At 45.0% G+C, this 27,500-nt stretch overlaps 1 protein-coding gene across 15 annotated transcripts in view; it reads right to left on the reverse strand.

Annotated features, from left to right (window-relative positions):
* Positions 1–27,500, reverse strand: part of LOC128688939 (titin homolog) — a 748,574-nt gene that overhangs the window by 347,541 nt on the left and 373,533 nt on the right. The window lies entirely within an intron of this gene.

The following is a 27,500-nucleotide window of genomic DNA, read 5'->3' on the forward strand; positions in this document are numbered from 1 at the left end:
CTAGCAGTGGAAGTCTTGTCTCACGTACTTCATACGTTCCGTACTGCTGCTGCGATAATACATTTTACGCATACACAATGTTCTACAGTCAGGGAATACATATTCATTCATATTCTCATTTTCTCTCTCTCACCCTCTCATTCATTCTATTATCTCTCTCTCATTCATTCTCACTGGATATCGTCCCAGACAGTGGCAACTTATCACACTCGTTCAGCAGTGTCGAATATGTTGGGTGTAAATAGCCTACTGCCGACATTAAGGAAGAGGAGACCTTACAGAACACTGATGGGAACGACGTTTCGCTCCATGTAGGGATGGTTCCGCAGTGTCTTTCCTATGTTGATTTTTGTCAGCGCTCCATTTGCAAGATACACTAAGTGATAAGTTAAAGATCAGAGTACACTGAATGGCAGGGCCTCTCGTCTCCTGCTAAACAGAGGATCAAGCCTCCACCATTGCTTGTGCTGTATCACCTACAAGGTGCAAGCACGTCACAGTAATTTAAACCATTTGCATGAGCACCCATTCCTGTCTCAATAAATTTCCGCAGTAACTGTCTTCATTAACCAATAGCCTTACGAGCGTTAAACGTCATCCAGCAAGTAGCTTACGAGATACGATACCACCAAATGAGGAGAGGAAGACCATTTAGACAATGAAGAACCAAGCCCATCTCTCTGAAAGATTGCGCAAATTATTAACACCGAGATCATTGAGTATTTGAGGCTGATTAATGAGAGCCTTCCACACGTTGTATGTGATGGCTTTAGTGGGTGGCCAGTTCATTTAATGAACGATCTCCCTACAAATTTGTCGATACTGTATGCAAAATGTTTTCGTCTATGCAATGTATTATTTCCGCACTTAAGATACAGATTATATTCTTAGAGGAGCCAAAAAGAACAGAAGCACTTTCTCCTAGCGTGGTCCATAAATAAATTTTCCTACAAACAGGATGGCAGTTTTCAAAGGTATTACAACGCCTTGATTTCTGTCTTAAGCGTCTACGGTACTTAATATTGTAGAGACTTCTGGTCTTACGTAGAGCTTTAGAGCTTATAAAAACCTCTTAGAAGAGCTGCAAAATCAAGATTAATTTTTTTTTAAATTCACTAAATTATCAGAAGTTTTGACAAACCTGTCAGAAAATTTAATATCGACAAATTAAACGCTACACCCGGCAATGATGTCATTATCAAAGGCAAAGTTTTTCAATTCAGCGAAGATATACGAAATAGATAACCATAAGTAATAGAGTATTATCACACAAATTTAAAAAATGGATTGGATAAATACTTCAAGAGCGTAACTGACATTTTGTCTTCAAACTTTGCCTAAGTAAACCGCCTCGTTTAGCTGTGGTGGTCTATGGGTGGAAATAAATGGTATAAAATACCGACACAATGGAAATGTAAACACACATGCAATATAATGTGATCCTTTATTCACAACGTTTCGCCCACATAGTGGGCTTTTTCAAGTCACAAACAGATCTACCTGGGGTGGAAGGTACGCGAGTATTACAGTCAGGTTCAGAATGCTGTGGTCAGGTGGAGAATGCTGCATCTGATGATCTACCGAGTGGGCGAAACGTTGACAATAAAGGATCACATTATACTGCATATGTGTTTATATTTCCATGGTTTATGGGTGTTGGAATTTCTGTATATACCCGCCTCATCCCTTGTGCAAACTTGTTAATTAAAGAGCTTATCCTCTGATAGCAAAATGTTTGGTGTCGCTTCAGAAGCTTCGTCGCAGAGGCGCACACGCGCATGCACACTGCAATGTGAGGGACATAGATGGAAGATAAAAATTTAAATGTGCCACGTGGATAGTAGGAAATACTTCTGTAGTCTCGGGGTAGTGAAAAAAGTGTAAAGAATTATATGAAGTGATGGCAAACACCATACATAGTCTGAAGAGTGGCTACAAGCAGACCCAAGAGGCCAGGGATGAATTATGCTTGCGACTGTACTATATTTAATACACGGAGCCTGGGTCAGAGACAACTCCCACGAACTCTGCGAGGCCAACTCCGTGAATACGTACACACGTACGTACACACGTACGTACACACACACACACACACACACACACACACACACACACACACACACACACACACACACACACACACACACACACACACACACACACTTACGAGTGTTGGTGAATAAGAACATCCCATCAAACATCAAAGACAACCCATTAACTAAGATAACACATCATTCTATGCACTGATCCTCATCAATCATGGCACAAATTCCTAATAACATGATCGTAAACAAATCATGGAACAGGTGGGACTTGAACCCATGACAAGCAAGTTCTAAAACTCACAGGCCAGTGCGTTAACCAGTGCCAGCCGGCTTTCATAAGATTCACCCAATTAGATATATTTCTATATACCATAGGGAAGATATCATGAGCCACCACTGTCACCACAAATGCTTTTAAGGGACTTGAGCTAGAGTACGCCACAACCAAGCTGGTGTGGGATTAGTATGTAAAAACCTGAATTTGTGGTCATAGTTGTGGCCCATGCTAACCTCCCTATGGTGTATAGAAATACACGTAATTGGATTAGTCTTATTAAAGCCAGCTGGCCGAGTGGTTAACGCACTGGCCTGCGAGTTTCAGGACTCACCTGCCATGGCTTGAAATCCCTCCTGTTCCCTGATTTCATGACACAAGAGTTGCAAGATAACACGACACACCATACTAGGCGCTGAGCCTCATCAATCATCATGCAAGAGTTGCAAGAAGTCACCTTCAGTGTTAGGGTTGAGCACCTGGGTGCATGACAGCATCAGCTGGTACACTCGGTAATCACATGACTCATCCAGGTGGTCACTACATAAATCTTCAGGACCCGTCTATATTTTCAGGGCCGAAAAGTAGGGCCATTCTTAGTAGAGGAAAGCATGCAAGTTACATTCACTGGGAAGCACTTAACTCACAAGGGTCATTCAAGTTAATTGCATGATTTACAAAGCACTATAATTAGTTCTTCAGTAATTTTCATCAAGCTTCTATCATAATTACTTGCAATAAAATAATTTCCAGTTATCTTAATTTGCAACATTACTACTAATTTCCTGCTAGCATGACTGATCAGCTCGCTTGATAGAGATATTAATATATATAATCATTACAATTCGCTTGTTCCAGCTCAAATTACAATACATCCAAAATCTTTCAGTCTCATAAGTTATGTGGTACAAGGGACAACTTTTGATAAAAAGGGGAAAAAACCTTCTTGCTATTTATGGTAGAGTGACCATCCTCGGGACAAAGGGGATAAACGTATTTATCTTTAGTGACAGTAACTCCAGCTCCGCTGGGCCCTACAGACGGGTGCAGGCGAAGGTTACATCACCATGAGGCAAGAGTAGGTCGAAGTAGGGCAGGGTGACGGCAATCAGCAGGTATCTGGAGATTGCAGGACTAAGTGGAGGTGATCCACAGTATCACCGGGGTTAGCGGAACACCTTTTTCACTGTTAACCTGCAGCCCACTACAATGATGTTATCACCCCTACGCCTACTTATACTCCAGTCACATACACGTTACAGCCTCTCCCATCCACAAGCTGATACAGTATCTTCCTTGCGTGCGTGTGTATGTGTGTGTGTGTGTGTGTGTGTGTGTGTGTGTGTGTGTGTGTGTGTGTGTGTATTTTACCCAAGCGGAGTCTTCTGAACCAATTCATGTTCTCTTGAAAGTAACGATAGGCAAGCTGAAGATGGTATAGCAGATTAGGTCATCTCAAGAGGGTATAGTAGATTAGGTCATCTCAGGATGGTATAGCAGATTAGGTCATCTCAAGGTGGTATAGCAGATTAGGTCATCTCAAGATGGTATAGCAGATTAGGTCATCTCAAGAGGGTATAGTAGATTAGGTCATCTCAGGATGGTATAGCAGATTAGGTCATCTCAGAGTGGTATAGCAGATTAGGTCATCTCAGGATGGTATAGCAGATTAGGTCATCTCAGGATGGTATAGCAGATTAGGTCACCTCAGGATGGTATAGCAGATTAGGTCATCTCAGGATGGTATAGTAGATTAGGTCATCTCAGGATGGTATAGCAGATTAGATCATCTCAAGAGGGTATAGTAGATTAGGTCATCTCAGGATGGTATAGCAGATTAGGTCATCTCAAGAGGGTATAGTAGATTAGGTCATCTCAGGATGGTATAGCAGATTAGGTCATTTCAGAGTGGTATAGCAGATTAGGTCAACTCAGGATGGTATAGCAGATTAGGTCATCTCAGGATGGTAGAGCAGATTAGGTCATCTCAAGATGGTATAGCAGATTAGGTCATCTCAAGATGGTATAGCAGATTACGTTATCTCAAGAGGATATACCAGATTAGGTTGTGGGGGAAACTTTCCAATCTAATAAAGGTAAAACAGAACAGCATAGAGTTCTTGCAGTCGCGGTTCAAGGTGTCACCTACAATTAAGCTAAGGTAGCCCCTCACCTGACCTGAAGAATAGCGAGTAACTTAATAAAATGTGTCCCAAAGGAGCGTTAATTCACATCTGACGATAAATGTGATGAGTTACTGTCGTTGGGCGTAAAGCCCTCGTGTCACGGGGTCTATTGGCAACCCCATTCAAATCCCATATCTACCTACTAGCTGCAGCTAACCTAAGACGATACGAGTACGACTGACCCAAATAGGTTTACTGACCCCGAAAATGATGTCCTGAGTAGGCTGCTTCCACAGATACATCGTCATAATGTCCCATCACTTGTAACGCATTGTACAGTCACTTTTAATACCATTCTTCCACGGTAGAGAGACATTTTCTCCCAGTGTTCGCTTACGCCTGAGTGCACACCGCGAAAACACGTTAAAACACACTTTATCGTGATTTGTACCGTGGATTACTACACTCGTGTTTGTACTGTTTACACTAGTTAAATTTCCTAGTGAAGATTGATAGTATTTCAGAGTCTACCGCACAAATTCACTATTGTCTTTATCCCCAGCGGGAGATTTTGTGACGTATTTACACACTGATTCCTTAAGTCAATCTGGCCAAGCCTTGTGTAGCGCCCTCAGCTCCTCATACCCACAAAGGAAACGCTGACCTCAGCTTTATAGACATTCCTGCGAGACATTGCAACAGAATTTAACACAAAAGGGCTGTTTCCTTGTTGTTTAGCTGTGGGCTAATCGTCATAATGCACCTGACTTGTAGACCAAGTGGAGCGCAGGTTTCCATGTATTTTACCAACTATGGGGAAAGCTCAATTACTCTAGGTTTAACCTCGTTGTGCAGTTGCTCAGAAATTCTAGCAAGGACGCCTTGTACTCGTATCTACCTGGAGTCTACCTGGAGGACATTCCGGGGATCAACGCCCCCGCGACCCGGTCCACGACCAGGCCTCCCGGTGGATCAGGGCCTGATCAACGAGGCTGTTACTGCTGGCCGCACGCAATCCAACGTACGAACCACAGCCCAGCTGATCCGGCACCGTCTTTAGGTATCTGCCAGCTTCCAGCTCCCTCTTGAAGACAACCAGGGGTCTTCCCGTAATGCAGTTGAACAGTCTTGGGTCCCGGACACTTACTGCGTTTTCTCTTAGTGTACCAGTGACGCCCCTACTTTTCACTGGGGGTATGTTGCATTGCCTGCCAAGTCTTTTGCTTTCGTATGGAGTGATTGCTGTGTGCATATTAGGGACCAGTCCCTCCAGAATCTTCCAGGTGTAGATTATGATATCTCTCTCTCGCCTGAGCTCTAGTGAGTATAAGTCAAGTGCTTCCAGGCGCCCCCAGTAGTTAAGGTGTTTGATAGAACTTATCGTCTGCAAAAGATGATACAGTGCTGTGGTTAACATCTCTGTCTATGTCTGATATTATTATTATTATAATCAAACAGAAGCGCTAAGCCACAACGACTATACAGCGCTGCAGGGCAGGAAGGAAGCGAGGGCATCAGGTGGCAAAAGGGAGATGGATGAGTAATAGGTTACGGATAACAGCGGGGTAGTGGATGGTGAAAGGGTAAAGGGCAGCAAGAGACTGAACTAGAAAGGGCTGAGGGGAGTGCGAAAAGTATCATCAGAGTTTGTGGAGTAAATCAGTCGTTGTCAAGAAGTCAATGAGAGAGTCAGGATTAAAGGAGGGTCCATCAGCAAGAAGGGAAGGTAAAGAGAGAGTAGTAGAACGAAGACGACGTTGGAGGTAAATTCTGCGTGCTCGTTGATAGAGAGGGCAGTCTAACAGAATGTGGCTAATCGATACTGGAACTTGACACTGCTCACAGAGAGGAACAGGGTGCCTCTTCATGAGATATCCATGAGTAAGACGAGTGTGGTCAATGCGAAGGCGGGAGAGAGTGGTCTCCCAACCTCGGCACTGATGACAAGAAGACGGCCAAGTACTAACCACTATACGATCACGGCCTATGTCTGATATGAGAATAAGGAACAGGATAGGTGCGAGTACTGTGCCTTGTGGGACAGAGCTCTTCACTATGGCAGCATCTGATTTAACTCTGTTTACCACTACTCTTTGTGTGCGGTTTTTTAGAAAGTTGAAGATCCATCTGCCTACTTTGCCGGTTATCCCTTTAGCACGTATTTTGTGTGTTATTACACCATGGTCGCACTTGTCAAAGGCTTTTGCAAAGTCTGTGTATACTACATCTGCATTCTGTTTGTTTTTCAGTGCATCTAGGACCATATCATAGTGGTCTAGCAGTTGCGAGAGGCAGGAGCGACCTGCTCTGAGCCCATGTTGCCCTGGGTTGTGCAATTTTTGGGAGTTCAGGTGGTTTTAATAAAGCTGTTGTGGGAACAAGGAAGCAGTCCACTAGCCCCTTCCGAAAGGGCTAAGCCCCTCAGAGGGCTGAGAGGACCCCTCCCCCCTTTAAACCTGGAGATTTTTTCTCCACAGGTTCTAGTAATATAATACAAGTAAAAGAACTAAGCACTTTAGAATATAAGAAAGGAGGAACACTATAGCAGGCCTACTGGCCCGTACTAGGCAAGAATTACCTCCGGCCACTGACATATGTACTCCCCGAGGTATTTCTTCTTTTTTTCACAGCTTTCCGAGAACATTTATATTAACAGTCACGGGTCAGGTCACCAGTAATCGAGCCAAGGTTGCCGCATTTCCTACCATAGAGGATGTTTGGCAACCAGCAGGATTTTTGAAGCCCTGTGCCCAGCTTGTGTATGAAACCTACAGCGACTTACAGCGACCTACCAGCAGAAGGGAAGATTCATTTCTAAGAATTAAGAGATCAACAGAACTACTAATAACCACTTTCGACGTCTACCACAGTTAAGTCAGTCAGCAACAAAACGACTGACATCCGAACAGGAACAACAGAACAATCATTCGTCAATCAAGATGTATGAAGCGGATGCATCAGCGTGGCCAGACCAGACGGACACAAGGAGACACAACAGGAGGGTGAAAGGCAGCATCAGTGATAAACAAGGTAGCTGTGGTGAGGCCAGAGCCAGGCACCCCACAAGCCTTCTGTGGCGGGAGGGGCTGCCCTCTGGCACTACACCACCTGCTACTCTTACACCAGCCATGACACCCTCACACACCACCTACAAGTAACACCGCAAACCACGAGATTACTTGACACTTACGGATGATAATCACACTAACAACAGGAAATAATACTAAGTGGTAATGGCGGTGGTTAACACCAACTAACACTGTGACACCAATCCAACCAAGAAAATTGTGCAGAAACAACCATCGCGAAAAGTACACAATGACTGCAACGTGCAACACCATTCATTTGCCAACTAGGCTGAACTCTCCCGTCTCTCACTATTAGACTTATCTGGGAGGGAACACCGTGGGTATGAGAGTCATCTTGAAGACGCTGTTTAGTATGAAGTGCCACATAACACATACCAGGATTAACTAAATCATAGTCATACGTTTCCCCTTAGTTAAAAAAAATTTGTGAAACTGTAACCTTCTTAATACAGGGAATGATAACTGTATTCTATGTTGAAAATAATTCTTTATGTAACAAACTGTAATGTTACGGTTACCAGAATATTAAAGAGCTTCTCAATATAACATTCTTACACACACATTAACGCACTATTATTCTACATAAATCATTAATGTATTAATCTTACACACACACACTAACATTCTTTCCACACAAACTGTATAATTCTTACACACAATTTATATTATTCCACGCATATGATTAATATATTCTTGTACACAAATTATTAATGTAATATTCTTCCACAGGGAAATTCTAAACGACACTACTCATTTCATTTATGAAATTATATATACGGACTTCAGTGTGTACTTAACATGTCACTGGCGAGCTGACACCCAGCGACCTGTAGCTCGCTGATAGGAGCATTGTACTCACCGTCGAAGCCTCTGGCTTCGAATCCCCCAAGCAGGGCGAGACGTCTGAGCACCTGCCCTTACACTTGATGATTGTGTTCACCTAGCAATCACACCTGGGTGTTCTGTTGTGGTTTGCACCCCAGGGAAGATGGAACACTACATAGCCTTTGTTGAAGGCAGAATTACTAAATATATGGTTAGAAATACAGGAACTCCTATTATATACATATGAAGGAGGGGTGTTAATGTTGCAGTTTTATAACTGTAGTGTAAAGCACCCCTCTGTCAAGACATTGATGGAGTGAATGATGAAAGTTTTTCTTTTTCGGGCCACCCTGCCTTGGTGGGACTCGGCCGATGTGTTAATTTTATATATATATATATATATATATATATATATATATATATATATATATATATATATATATATATATATATATAAACACAGGGTGTTTCACTCATAGGAGGCCTCTAGTGGGTACTCCCATAGTTGTAACAATCTTTTTTGTGTAATATGTTCTGTAGTAAACGATAATTCGGAGCCTCGTACAAGTAGGAGGCTCTGAGACATAATATACAAACATGACAGTCAAAACTACGGAAGTACCAACTCGGGGCCTCCTACGAGTCAAACACCTTGTATATAAAGGCAGAGATGAGAGAGTACCAGTGTAACATGTTAGTTTGTGGTCACTTTGCCATCTCCTCTTACACCAGCTCCGTTACACACCAACCCCAACTCACCACCATTATCACCACACACCCCACTATCACCACCACCACTTTTACACCCCTCACCATCCCCAACAACTATCACCGCCACATAGCTGCTTTTGAAACTCATCTCTCTGTAAACAATCACGTGAGCGTGAACAAACACTGGCCACGATGGTGATCCTGCCTGGAGTGCCTGCACCTTGTGTTGCTTGCTGTTTGTATGCTGCCTACTAGCACTGTCTACTGTATGCTGCCTGCTAGCACTGTCTACTGTATGCTGCCTGCTAGCACTGTCTACTGTATGCTGCCTACTAGCACTGTCTACTCTATGCTGCCTGCAGGCACTGTCTGCCTGCTAGCACTGTCTACTGTAGGGTACCTAATGCCGCTGTCTACTAGCACTGTCTACTGCATGCTGCCTGCTAGCACTGTCTACTCTATGCTGCCTGCAGGCACTGTCTGCCTGCTAGCACTGTCTACTGTAGGGTACCTAATGCCGCTGTCTACTAGCACTGTCTACTGCATGCTGCCTGCTAGCACTGTCTACTGTATGGTGCCTAATAGCGCTGTCTACCGCATGCTGCCTGCTAGCACTGTCTACTGCATGTTGCTCGCTATTGTCTACTGCTTGGTAGCATTGTCTACTACAAGCCAGCGCTGTCTACTGCAGGGATGACCAGACTATCGACACGGGATCCACTGTTCCATGTGATCCATCACATCCCAGTCTTTCACAACCAGCTCTTATTTACTAAAATTGGAACAAGATTGGCCAAGGGAAGAGGAGGAGGAAGAGAGGAGGAGGAGGAAGAGAGGAGGAGGAAGAGAGGAGGAGGAGGAAGAGAGGAGGAGGAAGAGAGGAGGAGGAAGAGAGGAGGAGGAAGAGAGGAGGAAGAGAGGGGGAGGAGGAAGAGAGGGGGAGGAGGAAGAGAGGAGGATGAAGAGAGGAGGAGGAGGAAGAGAGGAGGAGGAAGAAGAGAGGAGGAGGAAGAGGGGAGGAGGAAGAGGGGAGGAGGAAGAGGGGAGGAGGATGAGGGGAGGAGGAAGAGAGGAGGAGGAGGAAGATGGGAGAAGGAAGAGGGGAGGAGGAGGAAGATGGGAGAAGGAAGAGGGGAGGAGGAAGAGGGGAGGAGGAAGAGGGGAGGAGGAGGAAGATGGGAGAAGGAAGAGGGGAGGAGGAAGATGGGAGGAGGAAGAGGGGAGGAGGAGGAAGAGGGGAGGAGGAGGAAGAGGGGAGGAGGAAGAAGAGGGGAGGAGGAAGAGGGGAGGAGGAAGAGGGAGGAGGAAGAGGGAGAAGGAAGAGGGGAGGAGGAAGAGGGGAGGAGGAAGAGGGGAGGAGGAAGAGGGGAGAAGTAAGAAGGGAGGAGGAAGATGGGAGTAGGAAGAGGGGAGGAGGAAGATGGGAGGAGGAAGAGGGGAGGAGGAAGAGGGGAGGAGGAAGAGGGGAGGAGGAAGAGGGGAGGAGGAAGAAGGGAGGAGGAAGAAGGGAGGAGGAAGAGGGGAGGAGGAAGAGGGGAGGAGGAAGAGGGGAGGAGGAAGAGGGGAGGAGGAAGAGGGGAGAAGGAAGAAGGGAGGAGGAAGAGAGGAGGAGGAAGAGGGGAGGAGGAAGAGGGAAGAAGGAAGAAGGGAGGAGGAAGAAGGGAGGAGGAAGAGGGGAGGAGAAAGAGGGGAGGAGGAAGAGGGGTGGGAGGGGCGCAAGGTGCGCTAACGCCTCCCCCCCCCCCAAAAAAAAAAAAAAAATCAGCTTTAAGAGAAGCCCAAACTGTTTCCACCCCCACCCCCTCCCCCTCCCCTCCCCCCTCCCACACAGAACTGGACCGGCCTCTGCTACCAGTTCTAATTCTCATAACCCTAATTTTTAAAGGAGTGGACCGGTAAGCCAGCGGAAGGCCTCGGTCAGATAACCAAAAGTTCCATCGGCGGGTCATCATATGACTTAGGACCCGCATCAGGAAACACTTGTCCTGTTTCCTAACGAACCTTATCTAACCTAACCTTATTCGCAATACAGAATTGAACCCTCTGAATTACCGAGATTCTGAGTGTATACACAGATATGTATGGAACAAAAAAGGCACAATACCGTGACTGGAACAATACACAAATAACCTGCACATAGGAAAGAGACGCTTATGGCGACGTTTCGGACCAACTTCGTCCAAGTCGGACCGAACGTCGTCCTAAGCTTCTTTCTCCGATGTGCGGGTTATTTATATACAAATATGTATGACTTGTATAAATATTAACTCAAAGCTATTAACACTGTTAGTGTTGGGTGCTGTAACGTATGTTACTAGGTTACGGGTCGTCCTGCGGTCTACTAACAGACAGCGATCGACGTTTTGGCCGCCGCTGGTCTAACGTACAGTAGACCAGCGCCTACTGTACGTTGAAGAGGAGGATAACTTCGTTACTGCGTTCATGTACTCACCTCCGTAATTATAAGAGACAAACCCCTCAGATAGTAAGGTAATACAAATCTAAGTTACAACAACGTTTCGCCCATGCATAGGGCTGTAGTGCTTACAAGGAAGAGTGAGCAACTATAATTACAGTAGTTAATAGAAGCGGTAAAGAACAAATGACTAGTAAGGTCACCTGCAGCCCCCCCCCCCTCCTGCGCACACTATGAAATACAAAGATATCACAGTTAACTAACAGATAAGTGCCTTTTCGTATTAGATTAAATAATGAAGCATCCATAAAAAGAGTCCTGAAACACGAACAAAACACATGATCCACAAGAGCATCGAGGTCCCTGCAGGCACCTCGTTCATTGTGACGTTCTCAGTGTCACCCCGCCATATGTGCAACACTTATTATATCCTCCAAGAAACACGTACAACACTCGGAAGATCCACCACCAAGAAACACGTACAACACTCGGAAGATCCACCACCAAGAAACACGTACAACACTCGGAAGATCCACCACCAAGAAACACGTACAACACTCGGAAGATCCACCACCAAGAAACACGTACAACACTCGGAAGATCCACCACCAAGAAACACATACAACACTCGGAAGATCCACCACCAAGAAACACATACAACACTCGGAAGATCCACCACCAAGAAACATGTACAACACTCGGAAGATCCACCACCAAGAAACATGTACAACACTCGGAAGATCCACCACCAAGAAACACGTACAACACTCGGAAGATCCACCACCAAGAAACACATACAACACTCGGAAGATCCACCACCAAGAAACACATACAACACTCGGAAGATCCACCACCAAGAAACATGTACAACACTCGGAAGATCCACCACCAAGAAACACATACAACACTCGGAAGATCCACCACCAAGAAACATGTACAACACTCGGAAGATCCACCACCAAGAAACACGTACAACACTCGGAAGATCCACCACCAAGAAACACATACAACACTCGGAAGATCACATACAACACTCGGAAGATCCACCACCAAGAAACATGTACAACACTCGGAAGATCCACCACCAAGAAACATGTACAACACTCGGAAGATCCACCACCAAGAAACACGTACAACACTCGGAAGATCCACCACCAAGAAACACATACAACACTCGGAAGATCCACCACCAAGAAACACGTACAACACTCGGAAGATCCACCACCAAGAAACACGTACAACACTCGGAAGATCCACCACCAAGAAACACGTACAACACTCGGAAGATCCACCACCAAGAAACACGTACAACACTCGGAAGATCCACCACCAAGAAACATGTACAACACTCGGAAGATCCACCACCAAGAAACACATACAACACTCGGAAGATCCACCACCAAGAAACACGTACAACACTCGGAAGATCCACCACCAAGAAACACATACAACAATCGGAAGATCCACCACCAAGAAACACGTACAACACTCGGAAGATCCACCACCAAGAAACACATACAACACTCGGAAGATCCACCACCAAGAAACATGTACAACACTCGGAAGATTGTATTAATGCTGGCAGAATTACCGACAATATGTTAGGTAAAAGGACACAAGTGTAATTAATGTGACATTTTTATAGTCTTTAACTCGTGTGCAAGTTGACTGTTCTACCACATGTACTGCTACAACTACAATATTACTACTACCGCTAGTATTACACCTCACTAAGCCTATATTTACCCTCTGTGTCCATGTATTGTTTGTAACGGCTTGTTAAAGCTCAGAGTGAAACGTTGCCACAATAAAATGTCACATTAGTTTTGTGTGTGTCTTCTCAGCTAACACTCGGGAGATCCATCAAGAGGAGCATGGAGGTTTCTGCCGACACCTCGTACATTTTAGTCTACATTACCAGCGTCTACAATGACCGCTGCAAGTGCTACACCCTAGTACTGGGAAAAATTTAACAGCAAGGAAACAGTTTACATGTACAAGGTATAAACAAAAGATTTCTAGACTACAAGTGTCTTACCACTATTTCTCGGAATAGTCATTGTTCCGCACGATTATATAAAAGCAAAAAGGCACAATTAACACTACCAACACTTCTTTATCTTCCTCTTTTTGTCCCGTCCCTGTCCTCCTCGCCTATATATACTGACTCACTCGTTCTCTTCCGTCAATTTGACTTATAAATGGTCGAAGTCGGACCGAAACGTCGTCTTTAGCTTCTCTTCCTCTCCCAGGCGCGCATTATTTGTAATCATATACGTGGGGAAGCATTAAACCCGTAGGAATCGTACAGCACCTTAATGAGGGACAAACTCTACACAAGTGTGTGTGTGTTTGAGACGACGGTCACTAACTCGTCAGAGGAATCTTAGAGACGACTGTTCTTGACACTGGGGAGCCTAACACCCAAACAATGACGAGCCCTGTGACCCTTGTTGCTCATCTGCTGGGCCCACCGCGCCACGCAGCTGTGGGAAGATGACAGCTGCGATGGAGGGTGGGGGTGGAGAGATGGCATCTGAGGTGGAAGGAGGTTGATGACAGGTAGAGAGATGACAGCCAGGGTGGAGGTGGAGATGACAGCCAGGGTGGAGGTGGAGATGACAACCAGGGTGGAGGTGGAGATGACAACCGGGGTGGAGGTGGAGATGACAAACAGGGTGGAGGTGGAGATGACAAACAGGGTGGATGTGGAGATGACAACCAGGGTGGAGATGGAGATGACAGCCAGGGTGGAGGTGGAGATGACAAACAGGGTGGAGGTGGAGATGACAAACAGGGTGGATGTGGAGATGACAGCCAGGGTGGAGATAGAGATGACAGCCAGGGTGGAGGTGGAGATGACAACCAGGGTGGAGGTGGAGATGACAACCAGGGTGGAGGTGACAACCAGGGTGGAGGTGGAGATGACAGCCAGGGTGGAGGTGGAGATGACAACCAGGGTGGAAGTGGAGATGACAACCAGGGTGGTGGTGGAGATGACAACCAGGGTGGAGGTGGAGATGACAACCAGGGTGGAGGTGGAGATGACAACCAGGGTGGAGGTGGAGATGACAACCAGGGTGGAGATGGAGATGACAACCAGGGTGGAGGTGGAGCTGACAACCAGGGGGGAGGTGGAGGTGACAACCAGGGTGGAGGTGGATGACAACCAGGGTGGAGGTGGAGATGACAACCAGATGGAGATGACAACCAGGGTGGAGGTGGAGATGACAACCAGGGTGGAGGTGGAGATGACAACCAGGGTGGAGGTGGAGATGACAACCAGGGTGGAGATGGAGATGACAACCAGGGTGGAGGTGGAGATGACAACCAGGGTGGAGATGGAGGTAACAACCAGGGTGGAGGTGGAGATGACAACCAGGGTGGAGGTGGAGGTGACAACCAGGGTGGAGGTGGAGGTGACAACCAGGGTGGAGGTGGAGATGACAACCAGGTGGAGGTGGAGATGACAACCAGGGTGGAGATGGAGATGACAACCAGGGTGGAGGTGGAGATGACAACCAGGGTGGAGATGGAGATGACAACCAGGGTGGAGGTGGAGATGACAGCCAGGGTGGAGGTGGAGATGACAACCAGGGTGGAGGTGGAGATGACAGCCAGGGTGGAGGTGGAGATGACAGCCAGGGTGGAGGTGGAGATGACAGCCAGGGTGGAGGTGGAGATGACAACCAGGGTGGAGGTGGAGATGACAACCAGGGTGGAGGTGGAGGTGACAACCAGGGTGGAGGTGGAGATGACAGCCAGGGTGGAGGTAGAGATGATGACAGACAGGATGCAAGGTGGAACTGATGGTAGCTGGGGTGGGGGTGGAGGTGACAGCTGTATACATCAGGTACACGTATCTAGACTACAGGGTGGAGGTGGAGATGACAACCAGGGTGGAGGTGGAGATGACAACCAGGGTGGAGGTGGAGATGACAACCAGGGTGGAGATGGAGATGACAACCAGGGTGGAGGTTGAGATGACAGCCAGGGTGGAGGTGGAGATGACAGCCAGGGTGGAGGTGGAGATGACAGCCAGGGTGGAGGTGGAGATGACAGCCAGGGTGGAGGTGGAGATGACAGCCAGGGTGGAGGTGACAGCCAGGGTGGTGGTGGAGATGACAACCAGGGTGGAGGTGGAGATGACAGCCAGGGTGGAGGTGGAGATGATGACAGACAGGATGCAAGGTGGAACTGATGGTAGCTGGGGTGACAGGGTGGAGGTGGAGATGACAGCCAGGGTGGAGGTGGAGATGACAGCCAGGGTGGAGGTGGAGATGACAGCCAAGGTGGAGGTGGAGATGACAGCCAGGGTGGAGGTGGAGATGACAGCCAGGGTGGAGGTGGAGATGATAGCCAGGGTGGAGGTGGAGATGATGACAGACAGGATGCAAGGTGGAACTGATGGTAGCTGGGGTGGGGGGTGGAGGTGACAGCTGTATACATCAGGTACACGTATCTAGACTACAGGTGCTGACTATCGAGGTTACTTATAGCTCCCTGAATTAGGACATTACATGTCTCGCTGCACTACATCTGCCACCCCTCACACTACCATATTATGTAATATTTCCAAATCAGGTGGTCTGGTCTGGGACCGATGACCCCGGGAATCATTAACAGTTATTGGTAAGGACTGAGAGTACGAGGCACTAGATTATAGAATGGTTATAAATACGTTAATAATCAGTGCGAGTTATAAAATTTGCCCGTTCCTCGGTTTTTATATTTATATCTTTCTCTTGCCTGGTCTGAGACAGAGTCGCGTGGGCAATAATCCTGGACACCATTACCATGCATATACACAACAGATACAAACTAATTAGATATATATATCAGACAAGGAAGGCAGACGAAGCCACCTGTGAATCTTGCTATGCTCTATGTAAAATAAAGTGAGCAACATGAGATTTGTCCTCGTCAGCAACCAGCTGACCCTTTCCTGCCTCCCTCCCAGGTGGTTAACCTCGCTAGAAACACCTGGATTTTCTTCCCACTATTCAACTATCGTATTGTGTGAGGGGTAACAGCACACTGGTGCTGTGCTCAATTTTGTTTAATATAAAAACTTTTCCCACCAGACTTACCTTAAGTAAAGAGCGTCGCGGTTTTGCTGAGAAGTTTGTGGTGGTTGTGATATCCGCAGGTGGTGGAGGTAACACCCCAACTCACCCTCCGTAGCTCTCACTCTTAGATTCGTATCAAACCCTGTAGTTAATAACTAACGCTTAGTAATCAATTATTTGATCATTCACTCGGGCGTCCTTTACTTGTATTTTGCAATAACCAACTTAAGGATCACAGGAGCGCTCGTGCAATGCATAACATTTTACAGAGCTAGTTTCAAGTAGGTAATTAGTATACAAATCACACGTTCCCAATTCTTTTCAATGAGTTTCCCGACGTGTAGGTTGGTAGACGGGAGCACTGAGGCCAATACTGGTGAGGTTCACTGTCCTGCAGGGGTTGCTGACGCTGGCACCACTGAAACAACACTGCCTCACCTCACCCCACTTTCATATTCGCAGACCTTTGCGTTTCCCAAAGCCAATTACCCCCGTGAACGAGGTGGAAACTGGAGTCGTTAACCCACAGCTGTTTACACCAGTGGTGTTACCCTCGGCTCTGGTGAAGTCATTTCGTCATTGATTTGGGATACAACGTAAGTTATCAAGGAGGACGTAGCCAGGACTGGCACTGACCCTGGGCGGTGCCGGGGTGAGTGACAGACGAGCGTGTGTCAGCGAGGAGTCAACTCTACCACACTGCCAAGCCACCTTCTCTGCGCGAGCTCCCACCTCACTCTGACTGAACTCTGCCTCTCGACCCAGGCCCTGCCACCCATCCTGGCCCTCTCTAGAGGGCCACTCGGCACTTACACTGCTCTCATTGGCCCTGCCACCCATCCTGGCCTGCCACCCATCCTGGCCTTCTCTCCAAGGACCACTCGGCACTTGCATCGCTTAATGCTCCTGCCACCCATCCTGGCCCTATCTCAGAGTGCCACATATATAAACGCCGCTTTATGAGGACCTGGGACCGATCCTGGCCGTCTCTTAGACCTAAGTTTTTGGTCCAGGAGTAGAGGGTTGTTCTACCCTTGCAGCTCGGTCTGAGTTCACAGACTGTCAACAGGCTTAAAGTCTAACAGATTATATGATTATCTTCACACGTAAACACACAATAATACAATATCAGCAAGAGACTATTTATTCCGTAGTTGGCGATTACCAAAACATGAACATAAATTAATTCATGTAGGATTACGTTAACCTTACCGATACCCTAACCTAGAATAATACGCATGTGCAGGTGTCTAGATCATGTTGGAGGACCTGCAGCTGCAGACGAGGCTTACCTAACGTTCATATTATATATATATATATATATATATATATATATATATATATATATATATATATATATATATATATATATATATATATATATATATATATATATATATATATGCAAAACAACCACTGTGAAAGAGTAGTGAAATTGCAAGCGCTTTCGTGACTACTCACATTGTCAAGGAGCTATAGTTCCTTGACAATGTGAGTAATCACGAAAGCGCTCGGAATTTCACTACTCTTTCACAGTGGTTGTTTTACATATTTTAAAATCACCTGTTTACTGTGATCTTATTGCATATATATATATATATATATATATATATATATATATATATATATATATATATATATATATATATATATATATATATATATATATATATATATAATATATATATATAATATATATATATATGTCGTGCCGAATATGTAAAACTGGTCACTTAGCAAGAACTCATTTAAAATTAAGTCCTCTCTAAAATTTTCTCTTGTACGTTTATAGATATATTTTTTCATTAATGTTAGTGTAAAAAATTTTAATTTTGCACCAAAAGAATCTTAGAAAACTTACCTAACCTTATTACAACAAGCGCAATTTATTTTAGCCTAACCCAACCAAATATACTTTAAATACGTTTACAATAATTTAATACTAAACATCAATCAAATAACTGCTGCAGCATACGGGCGCCTGGCAAACCTACGGATAGCGTTCCGATACCTCAGTAAGGATTCGTTTAAGACTCTGTACACCATCTACGTCAGGCCCATACTGGAGTATGCAGCACCAGTTTGGAATCCACACCTAGTCAAGCACGTCAAGAAATTAGAGAAAGTGCAAAGGTTTGCAACAAGACTAGTCCCAGAGCTACGGGGGTTGTCCTATGAAGAAAGGTTGAGGGAAATCGGCCTGACGACACTGGAGGCCAGGAGGGTCAGGGGAGACATGATAACGACATATAAAATACTGCGCGGAATAGACGAGGTGGACAAAGACGCGATGTTCCAGAGATGGGACACAGACACAAGAGGTCACAATTGGAAGTTGAAGACTCAGATGAATCAAAGGGATGTTAGGAAGTATTTCTTCAGTCATAGAGTAGTCACGCCATGGAATAGCCTAGAAAGTGATGTGGTGGAGGCAGGAACCATACATAGTTTTAAGGCGAGGTATGATAGAGCTCATGGGGCAGGGAGAGAGAGGACCTAGTAGCAATCAGCGAAGAGGCGGGGCCAGGAGCTGTGACTCGACCCCTGCAACCACAAATAGGTGAGTACAAATAGGTGAGTACACACACACACACACACACACACACACACACACACACACACACACACACACACACACACACACACACACACACACACACACATATATATATATATATATATATATATATATATATATATATATATATTTATTGTCTTTTTTTGTATTTTATACAGGAGAAGGAGTTCCTAGCCCATTGCTCCCGGTATTGTAGTCGCCTCAGACGACACACATGGCTTACGGAGGAAAGATTATTTTCCACTTCCCCATGGAGAATAGAAGAAGTAAGAAGAACAAGAACTATTAAGAAAAAGAAGAAAAAACCTAGATGTGTGTATGTATATATATGCATATGCACGCCTGTGTAGTGTGACTTAAATGTAAGTAGAAGTAGCAAAATATACCTTTTATCCAGAAAAAAGACACCAGCAATCCTACCATATAAATATATATATATATATATATATATATATATATATATATATATATATATATATATATATATATATATATATATTATTATTTTTTATTATCACACTGGCCGATTCCCACCAAGGCAGGGTGGCCCGAAAAAGAAAAACTTTCACCATCATTTACTCCATCACTGTCTTGCCAGAAGGGTGCTTTACACTATAGTTTTTAAACTGCAACATTAACACCCCTCCTTCAGAGTGCAGGCACTGTACTTCCCATCTCCAGGACTCAAGTCCGGCCTGCCGGTTTCCCTGAACCCCTTCATAAATGTTACTTTGCTCACACTCCAACAGCATATATATATATATATATATATATATATATATATATATATATATATATTCATATAGTATATATATACAATGCCTGCATATATATATATATATATATATATATAATGTCGTGCCGAAAAGGTAAAACTGGTCAATTAGCAAGAACTCATTAAAAATTAAGTCCTTTCTAAAATTTTCTCTTATACGTTTAAAGATATATTTTTTTCATTTATGTTAATGTAAAAATTAATAATTTTGTACCAAAAGAACTTTAGAAAACTTACCTAACCTTATTGTGACAAGCACAATTTAATTTAGCCTAATCCAACTAAATGTACTTTAGATAAGTTTACAATAATTTAATAATAAACAAACACAATTAAATATATTTTTTTTGTTGGATTCAGAATGATTTTTGCGAAATTATTGCATACGCAAATTTTCACTTGCCTTATTCAGCAAAAAGAGCGTTGCTATTTAAGCCAAAATAGCAAGTTTTACCTATTCGGCACTATTATATATATATATATATATATATATATATATATATATATATATATATATATATATATATATATATATACACATATAATTTATACACACACTGGGCGGCGGCGGCGGCGGCGGCGGCGGCGGCGGCAGGAGTGGTATATGGTATGCATGATGTATAATGTTTAAGTACTCACCTATAAATAGTTGCAGGGGTTGATTCTCAGCTCCTGGTCCCGCTGTCCAGGCACTCCTGGCTGCGTGAACCCTATCATAACTATTTTGTAAGCTTCGCTGCTCAGGTCGTTGCACTTTCTGACTTCTCAAAACCTGAAGAAATATTTCCTAACATCCCTGCGACTCAACAATGTTTTTAACTTCTCGCTGTGTCCTCGTGTACCTGAGACCCACCCTTCGAATAGTCTGCCCCCCTGTCTACTCTATCAATTCCTATCAGTACTTTGTACGTTATCGTCATCTCTCTGGTCTGTTTCTCCTCTGTCATTAGTCTCTCGTCTTAGCTTAAACCAATTACAGTAGTTACTAGTAACATTGCAAAACTGCATTTTTTCCTTACCCAGAGTGGGGTTTGCAGCCTCTGACTAACGAGGCTGTACTGTTTCTGGTCTTCTTTGTCTATCGACAATTTTCATAAGTTTGCACTGACCGGGGATAAATTCCAAATCACTTGTCAGCTCAATCCTACAGCTTGTCTAGGATCGTTTGTAGTCTTTCCTTCGCCTCTCCTGTTTACATCCTCCTCATAAGTTTCACATCATCTGCGAAAAGGGATATTTCTATTTCTTCCGGCATACTGTTCATTTACAAAAGAAACTGTGGCAGTTCGTTGCGCTTGCTCATCCGTCACCTCTTCCCGACCAATCACTCGTTGTTTCTTACTCAGGCATTCCTGGATACACTGTAGTGCTTTCCCTGATATTCCATGCTTTTGTTCCAGTGTCTCGTGCGGCAGTGTCCAAAAACTTTCGTATAATCCAATAATATAAAGCTTCCCTCCTATCTCTCTCTCTCTCTCTCTCTCTCTCTCTCTCTCTCTCTCTCTCTCTCTGTCTCTCTCTCTCTCTCTCTCTCTCTCTCTCTCTCTCTCTCTCCCTTGCCTTACTTCTGTTACCTTGTCATAAAACTCTCAGAATCCACAGAGATCATCTGCCTCCATTGCCTCGAGGTATCTAGTTCTTTAAGTAAATTATTCACTTCTTTCCCCCCTTTGCTGTGTGTATTGTGTCAAAACTCGTTAGCGCACTCTTTCCCTTTTGGCAATGTCCTGTTGAGAAAGATCTTTGGAAAAGTGGTGGGGATCAGGGGACAAAACTGCCTACCAACACTACACTGAAGCCTGGTCACAGACTGGGCCGCGGGGGCGTTGACCCCCGGAACTCTCTCCAGGTACACAAGCGAGTGCATTAAACATTTCGCCTCAGGTAAGTTAGTTTATAATCATTCAGGTTTATCATGAAGCAAAACATTTAACCCAAGCAGAACCATGTTAATGGCGCTGGCAAGTTCAGCTAAAACCTTGATGGAACACATCAACACGGCCAGCCGGGAGCTACTTAGACCTTCAAGGAAGATTCCTCGACGCTGCCGAGGGACATTGTATCCAACAAAATGGACATAACCTGACCTTCCTTGGATCAACCATAATTGCTTCCCATTCCTCTAGGCAGTGTATGACCCCTACAGACTTAGCGCACCCCATTCCCGCTATGACCGCTAATAAGAAAATTTCCTCTCTCGGACTCTTGTTTTCTTCTCGCCTGCGTGAAGCTTCTGACGTTTCCATCACTTCCCGAATTTTCTGGTAAAACTGGTGGATGGTTTCCTCAGCAGAGGCCATCCTTCTGACCCTTCTTCAAATCATAGAACGGGCGGGGCTCGAACCTATAACAGGCGAGTCCTAAAACTGGCAGGCCAGTGTGGTATGTTAACCACTGGTCCATGCCGGTCTAACAAGATTCACCCAACTAGGTATATTTTTACATACCACAGGAATGTTAGCATGGGACTCACTGCGACCACAAATTCAGCTTTTTTTTTTTTACATATGAGTCCTATACCAGCATGACTATGGTGTGCTCTAGCTCAAGTCCCCTCAAAGCCGCAATGATCTGCGATTTGTTGGCAAACATATTAATATGATTTCAATAGTTGTGATGCTGCTCTCTGTCTCCAACATGATCATGACTTTTCCGCATCTTACATTCTAGATTTCAATGTAAGTGCGGTTTCAACTGCAAGCAGTACTGCCCCTATGTGTGGGCATGCTTGCCCAAGGCCAGCCATGCATGTCTGCTGTGTTGCATCACACCGTTATCCTGAAGCCCCACTCATGGATATATATAATAATACATATACACATTCAATAATACATACCATTAATCCAACATACATGCTATCTAATGTACGGAAACGGCGTGTTTGACCGGCAAAATGGCGGACAGAGTTGTCTGAGTCACGTGATTGCAAACTATAGTTCCTTCCTCTACTACAATGTTGTCCAAGTCATTCCACTTCCAAGAAACTCTGAAGTTGAAGAAATTCTTCCTAACATCTTTGTGAGTCATCTGTGGTTTAAATTTATAAATGTGCCCTTGTGTACCTGTTTAACGCCTCTCGAACAGCCTGCCCCTCTCAATTCCTTTGAATATTCTGTACGTCGTTATTTCTCCCCTGGTGTTTGGGCATGGTGTGGGGAACGTGTGTGGGTGTGGCGTATGGACGTTGTGTTGGTGTGTGTGGGTACTGAACGTGGGCGTGGTTTGTGGGCATGGCGTGAGGGCGTGGGGGTGTAGGCGTGACACGTGAGCATGGCGTATGGGCGTAGTGTGGGCGTGACGTGTTGGCGTTGAGTGTGGGTGTGGTACGTGGGCGTGGTATACGGGTGTCGCACTCTGGCTGCCAGATTCACCACACGGCTCCCACCCAACTAACATCATCTGTCACTATTATCACAAATACATTATAAAGCCTTAGGTAGAGTAAGTCCTTGAACCCACCGTCTATCATACCACGACCCACCGTCTATCATGCCACGACCCACCGTCTATCATGCCACGACCCACCGTCTATCATGCCACGACCCACCGTCTATCATGCCACGACCCACCGTCTATCATGCCACGACCCACCGTCTATCATGCCACGACCCACCGTCTATCATGCCACGACCCACCGTCTATCATGCCACGACCCACCGTCTATCATGCCACGACCCACCGTCTATCATGCCACGACCCACCGTCTATCATACCACGACTCACCGTCTATCATACCACGACCCACCGTCTATCATACCACGACTCACCGTCTATCATACCACGACCCACCGTCTATCATGCCACGACCCACCGTCTATCATACCATGACCCACCGTCTATCATACCACGACCCACCGTCTATCATACCACGACCCACCATCTATCATACCATGACCCACCGTCTATCATACCACGACCCACCATATATCATACCATGACCCACCGTCCATCATACCACGACCCCCATCTATCATACCACGACCCACCATCTATCATACCATGACCCACCGTCTATCATACCATGACCCACCCACCATCTATCATACCACGACTCACCATCTACCATACCACGACCCACCATCTATCATACCACGACCCACCGACTGTCATGCCACGACCCACTGTTTATTATACCACGACCCACCATCTATCACAAAACGACCATCCATCATACCATGAGCCCATCTATCATACCACGACCCACCATCTATCATACCACGACCCACCGACTGTCATGTCACGACCCACTGTTTATTATACCACGACCCACCATCTATCACAAAACGACCATCCATCATACCACGGCCCATCTATCATACCACGACCCACCATCTATCATACCACGACCCACCATCTATCATACCACGACCCACCGACTGTCATACCACGACCCACTGTTTATTATACCACGACCCACCATCTATCACAAAAGGATCATCCATCATACCACGACTCGCCATCTATCATACCACGACCCACAAACTTCTTCGTGGATCCGGCTATGGGCACACGCTGCCCATCCTGGAAGCAACTGGACCCGTCGCAAAAATTCGAGGAACCGCTAAATTCGTAGGGGTGAGAGTGCCATGTGTGCCAGGCGGGTCTTCAGTGAAAGAGAAGTAGGGTTGCACAAGGTTCGCCAGCCGACATCCCGTGTGACCCTCAGTATGAAGAACACCTGCGTTCTTAACACCGCGATTCCGTCCACTAGGAAGCTCCATTTTGTTACTTTCTGACTAGAGAAGGTCCCAGCACCTACTTATCGTGCTGCAGGGAGAGTAAGAAATCAATTGGGCTGCAACAGCCACGGGAAAAGGAGAGGGTGGCGAGCGAAGATATGGCATCACTTCGACTGCTTTCTCTCCAACGTACGTACACGCGGCCGTCTCTATCCACCGAGGTGACTGGTATGCCTGATAAATAATTGTTTTCTAAAGTTCACGCGAGTATGTTAGCATTCATGACAAAACATCTTCAGTACAATAACACTCCTCTTAAGTATTATAATATGCAAATTCAACAAAAAAAATAATCTGACCTAGTTAAGATGGCGAGCGCAATAGGTTGCCAAGTCAGCCTCACTGTGAGATGACTTAAGAAAACCAACAAGACGGAGTTACATACTAGGTACTGCCAACATTCAAAGAAATGGATGCCTTGTTGAAACTGAAGAGCTCCTGATCCAAAGAACTGCAGCTATCTTCCCCTTGAAACAAATCTGATGACCTCCCATTCCCCAGGTGTTGTATGACCTCTATGGATCCAGAACTTCATGACTACAATAACAATAACAGGAACTGTGTCATGCTGAAGTAGGCTTCTCCCCCCCCACCCCACACCTTCCATTATATAGTGCCAGGGAATATCCACACATTATACAGTGCCAGGTAATGTCCACACATTATACAGTGCCAGGGAATGTCCACACATACAGTGTCAGGGAATGTCCACACATTATACAGTGCCAAGGAACGTCCACGCATTAGGTACTAATCACTACAGGTACATCGTGAGCATCATGGTTCTTCCACAATGTTCTGGGCAGCTGATACGGACAGTAGAAAGCAATACATGAATTGCAGACCTATTTTCTCCTAATTCCTACTACTTTGATAATTATAATTAATGAAGCACTCATTTCTTGGTAGTGTATGTGTGTATATGTATATGTATATATATATATATATATATATATATATATATATATATATATATATATATATATATATATATATATATATATATATATATACACACACACACACACACACACACACACACACACACACCCACACACACCCCCGATCAGTGAAGAGGCGGGGCCAGGAGCTCGGACTCGACCCCCGCAACCTCAACTAGGTGAGTACAACTAGGTGAGTACACACACACACACACACACACACACTCAATGGCCACTATTGGGCATACCCTTCTAGTACTGGGTAGGGTCCCTTTTTGTGTCAGAACAGCCTGAATTCTTCGTGACATAGATTCAGCATGATGCTTGAAATATATCTTAAGAGATCCTGGTCCATGCTGACATGATAGCATCACGCTGTTGCTGTACATTCATAGCACGAATATCCCATTCCACCAAATCCCAAAGGCTTTCACCAAATTCTGACCCTACCATCTGCATGTTCGCAGCAGAAATCGTGATTCGTCAGACCAGGCGACGTTTTTCCAATCTTCAACTGTCCAGTGTTGGTGAGCCTTTGCCCACTGTAGCCCGAGTTTCCTGTTCTCAGCTGACAGGAGTGTAAGCCAATATGGTCTTTTGCCAATATGGTCTTTCGCAGATCTAGAGTGTACAGAGATCCTTTACTGCACGTATAAGTTCTGTCAAGCACCTTAACTACTGGGAACGCTTGGAAGCACTTGACTTGTACTCGTTGGAACGCAGGAGGGAGAGATATATCATAATCTACACTTGGAAAATCTTGGAAGGAATGGTCCCAAATCTGCACACAGAAATCACTCCCTACGAAAGTAAAAGACTGGGCAGGCGATGCAAAATGCCGCCAATAAAAAGTAGGGGCGCCATTAGTACACTAAGAGAAAACACCATAAGTGTCCGGGGCCCAAAACTGTTCAACAGCCTCCCATCAAGCATTAGGGGAATTGCCAATAAACCCCTGGCTGCCTTCAAGAGAGAGCTGGACAGATACCTAAAGTCAGTGCCGGATCAGCCGGGCTGTGGCTCGTACGTCGGACTGCGTGCGGCCAGCAGTAACAGCCTAGTTGATCAGGCCCTGATCCATCGGGAGGCCTGGTCATGGACCGGGCCGCGGGGGCGTTGATCCCCGGAATAACCTCCAGGTAACCCATCCACTTCAAAGATCGACGTGTTGTGCGTTCAGAAATGCTTTCCTGGATACCACTGTTGTAACACGCAGTAATCCGAGTTGCCGTCACCTTCCTGTCAGTTTGAACCAGTCATGCCATTCTCTTCTGACCTGTCTCATTATCAATGCGTTTTCGCCTACAGAACTGCCGCTCTCTGAATTTATTTTTCACACCATTATCTGTAAACTCTACGGACTGTTGTGTGTGAATATCCCAGGAGATCAACAGTTTCTGATATACTCGAACCACTTTGGCTGTCTGGCACCAACAATCATTCCACTGTCAAAGTCACTTAGATCACATTTCTTCACCATTCTGGTGTTTGGTCTAAACAACAACTGAACCTCTTGACCATGTACCATGTCTGCATGCTTATAAGTACTGTGGTGCTGCCAGGGGATTTGCTGACTAGATAGTTGCATTAACGAGCAGGTGTACAGGTGTACTTAATAAAGTGACCACTGAGTATATATATAAATATATGTCGTGCCGAATAAGTAAAACTGGTCAATTAGCAAGAACTCATTTAAAATTAAGTCCTTTCTAAAATTTTCTCTTATACGTTTAAAGATATATTTTCTTTATGTTAATATAAAAATCAATAATTTTATACCAAAAGAACCTTAGAAAACTTACATAACCTTATTATAACAAGATAAATCTAATTTAGGGTAATCCAACTAAATGTATTTTAGATAAGTTTACAATAATTTCAATAATTTAATAACAAATACAATGGAATATAT

This window comes from Cherax quadricarinatus, chromosome 16, assembly GCF_038502225.1.
Source record: "Cherax quadricarinatus isolate ZL_2023a chromosome 16, ASM3850222v1, whole genome shotgun sequence".
NCBI lineage: Eukaryota > Metazoa > Arthropoda > Malacostraca > Decapoda > Parastacidae > Cherax > Cherax quadricarinatus.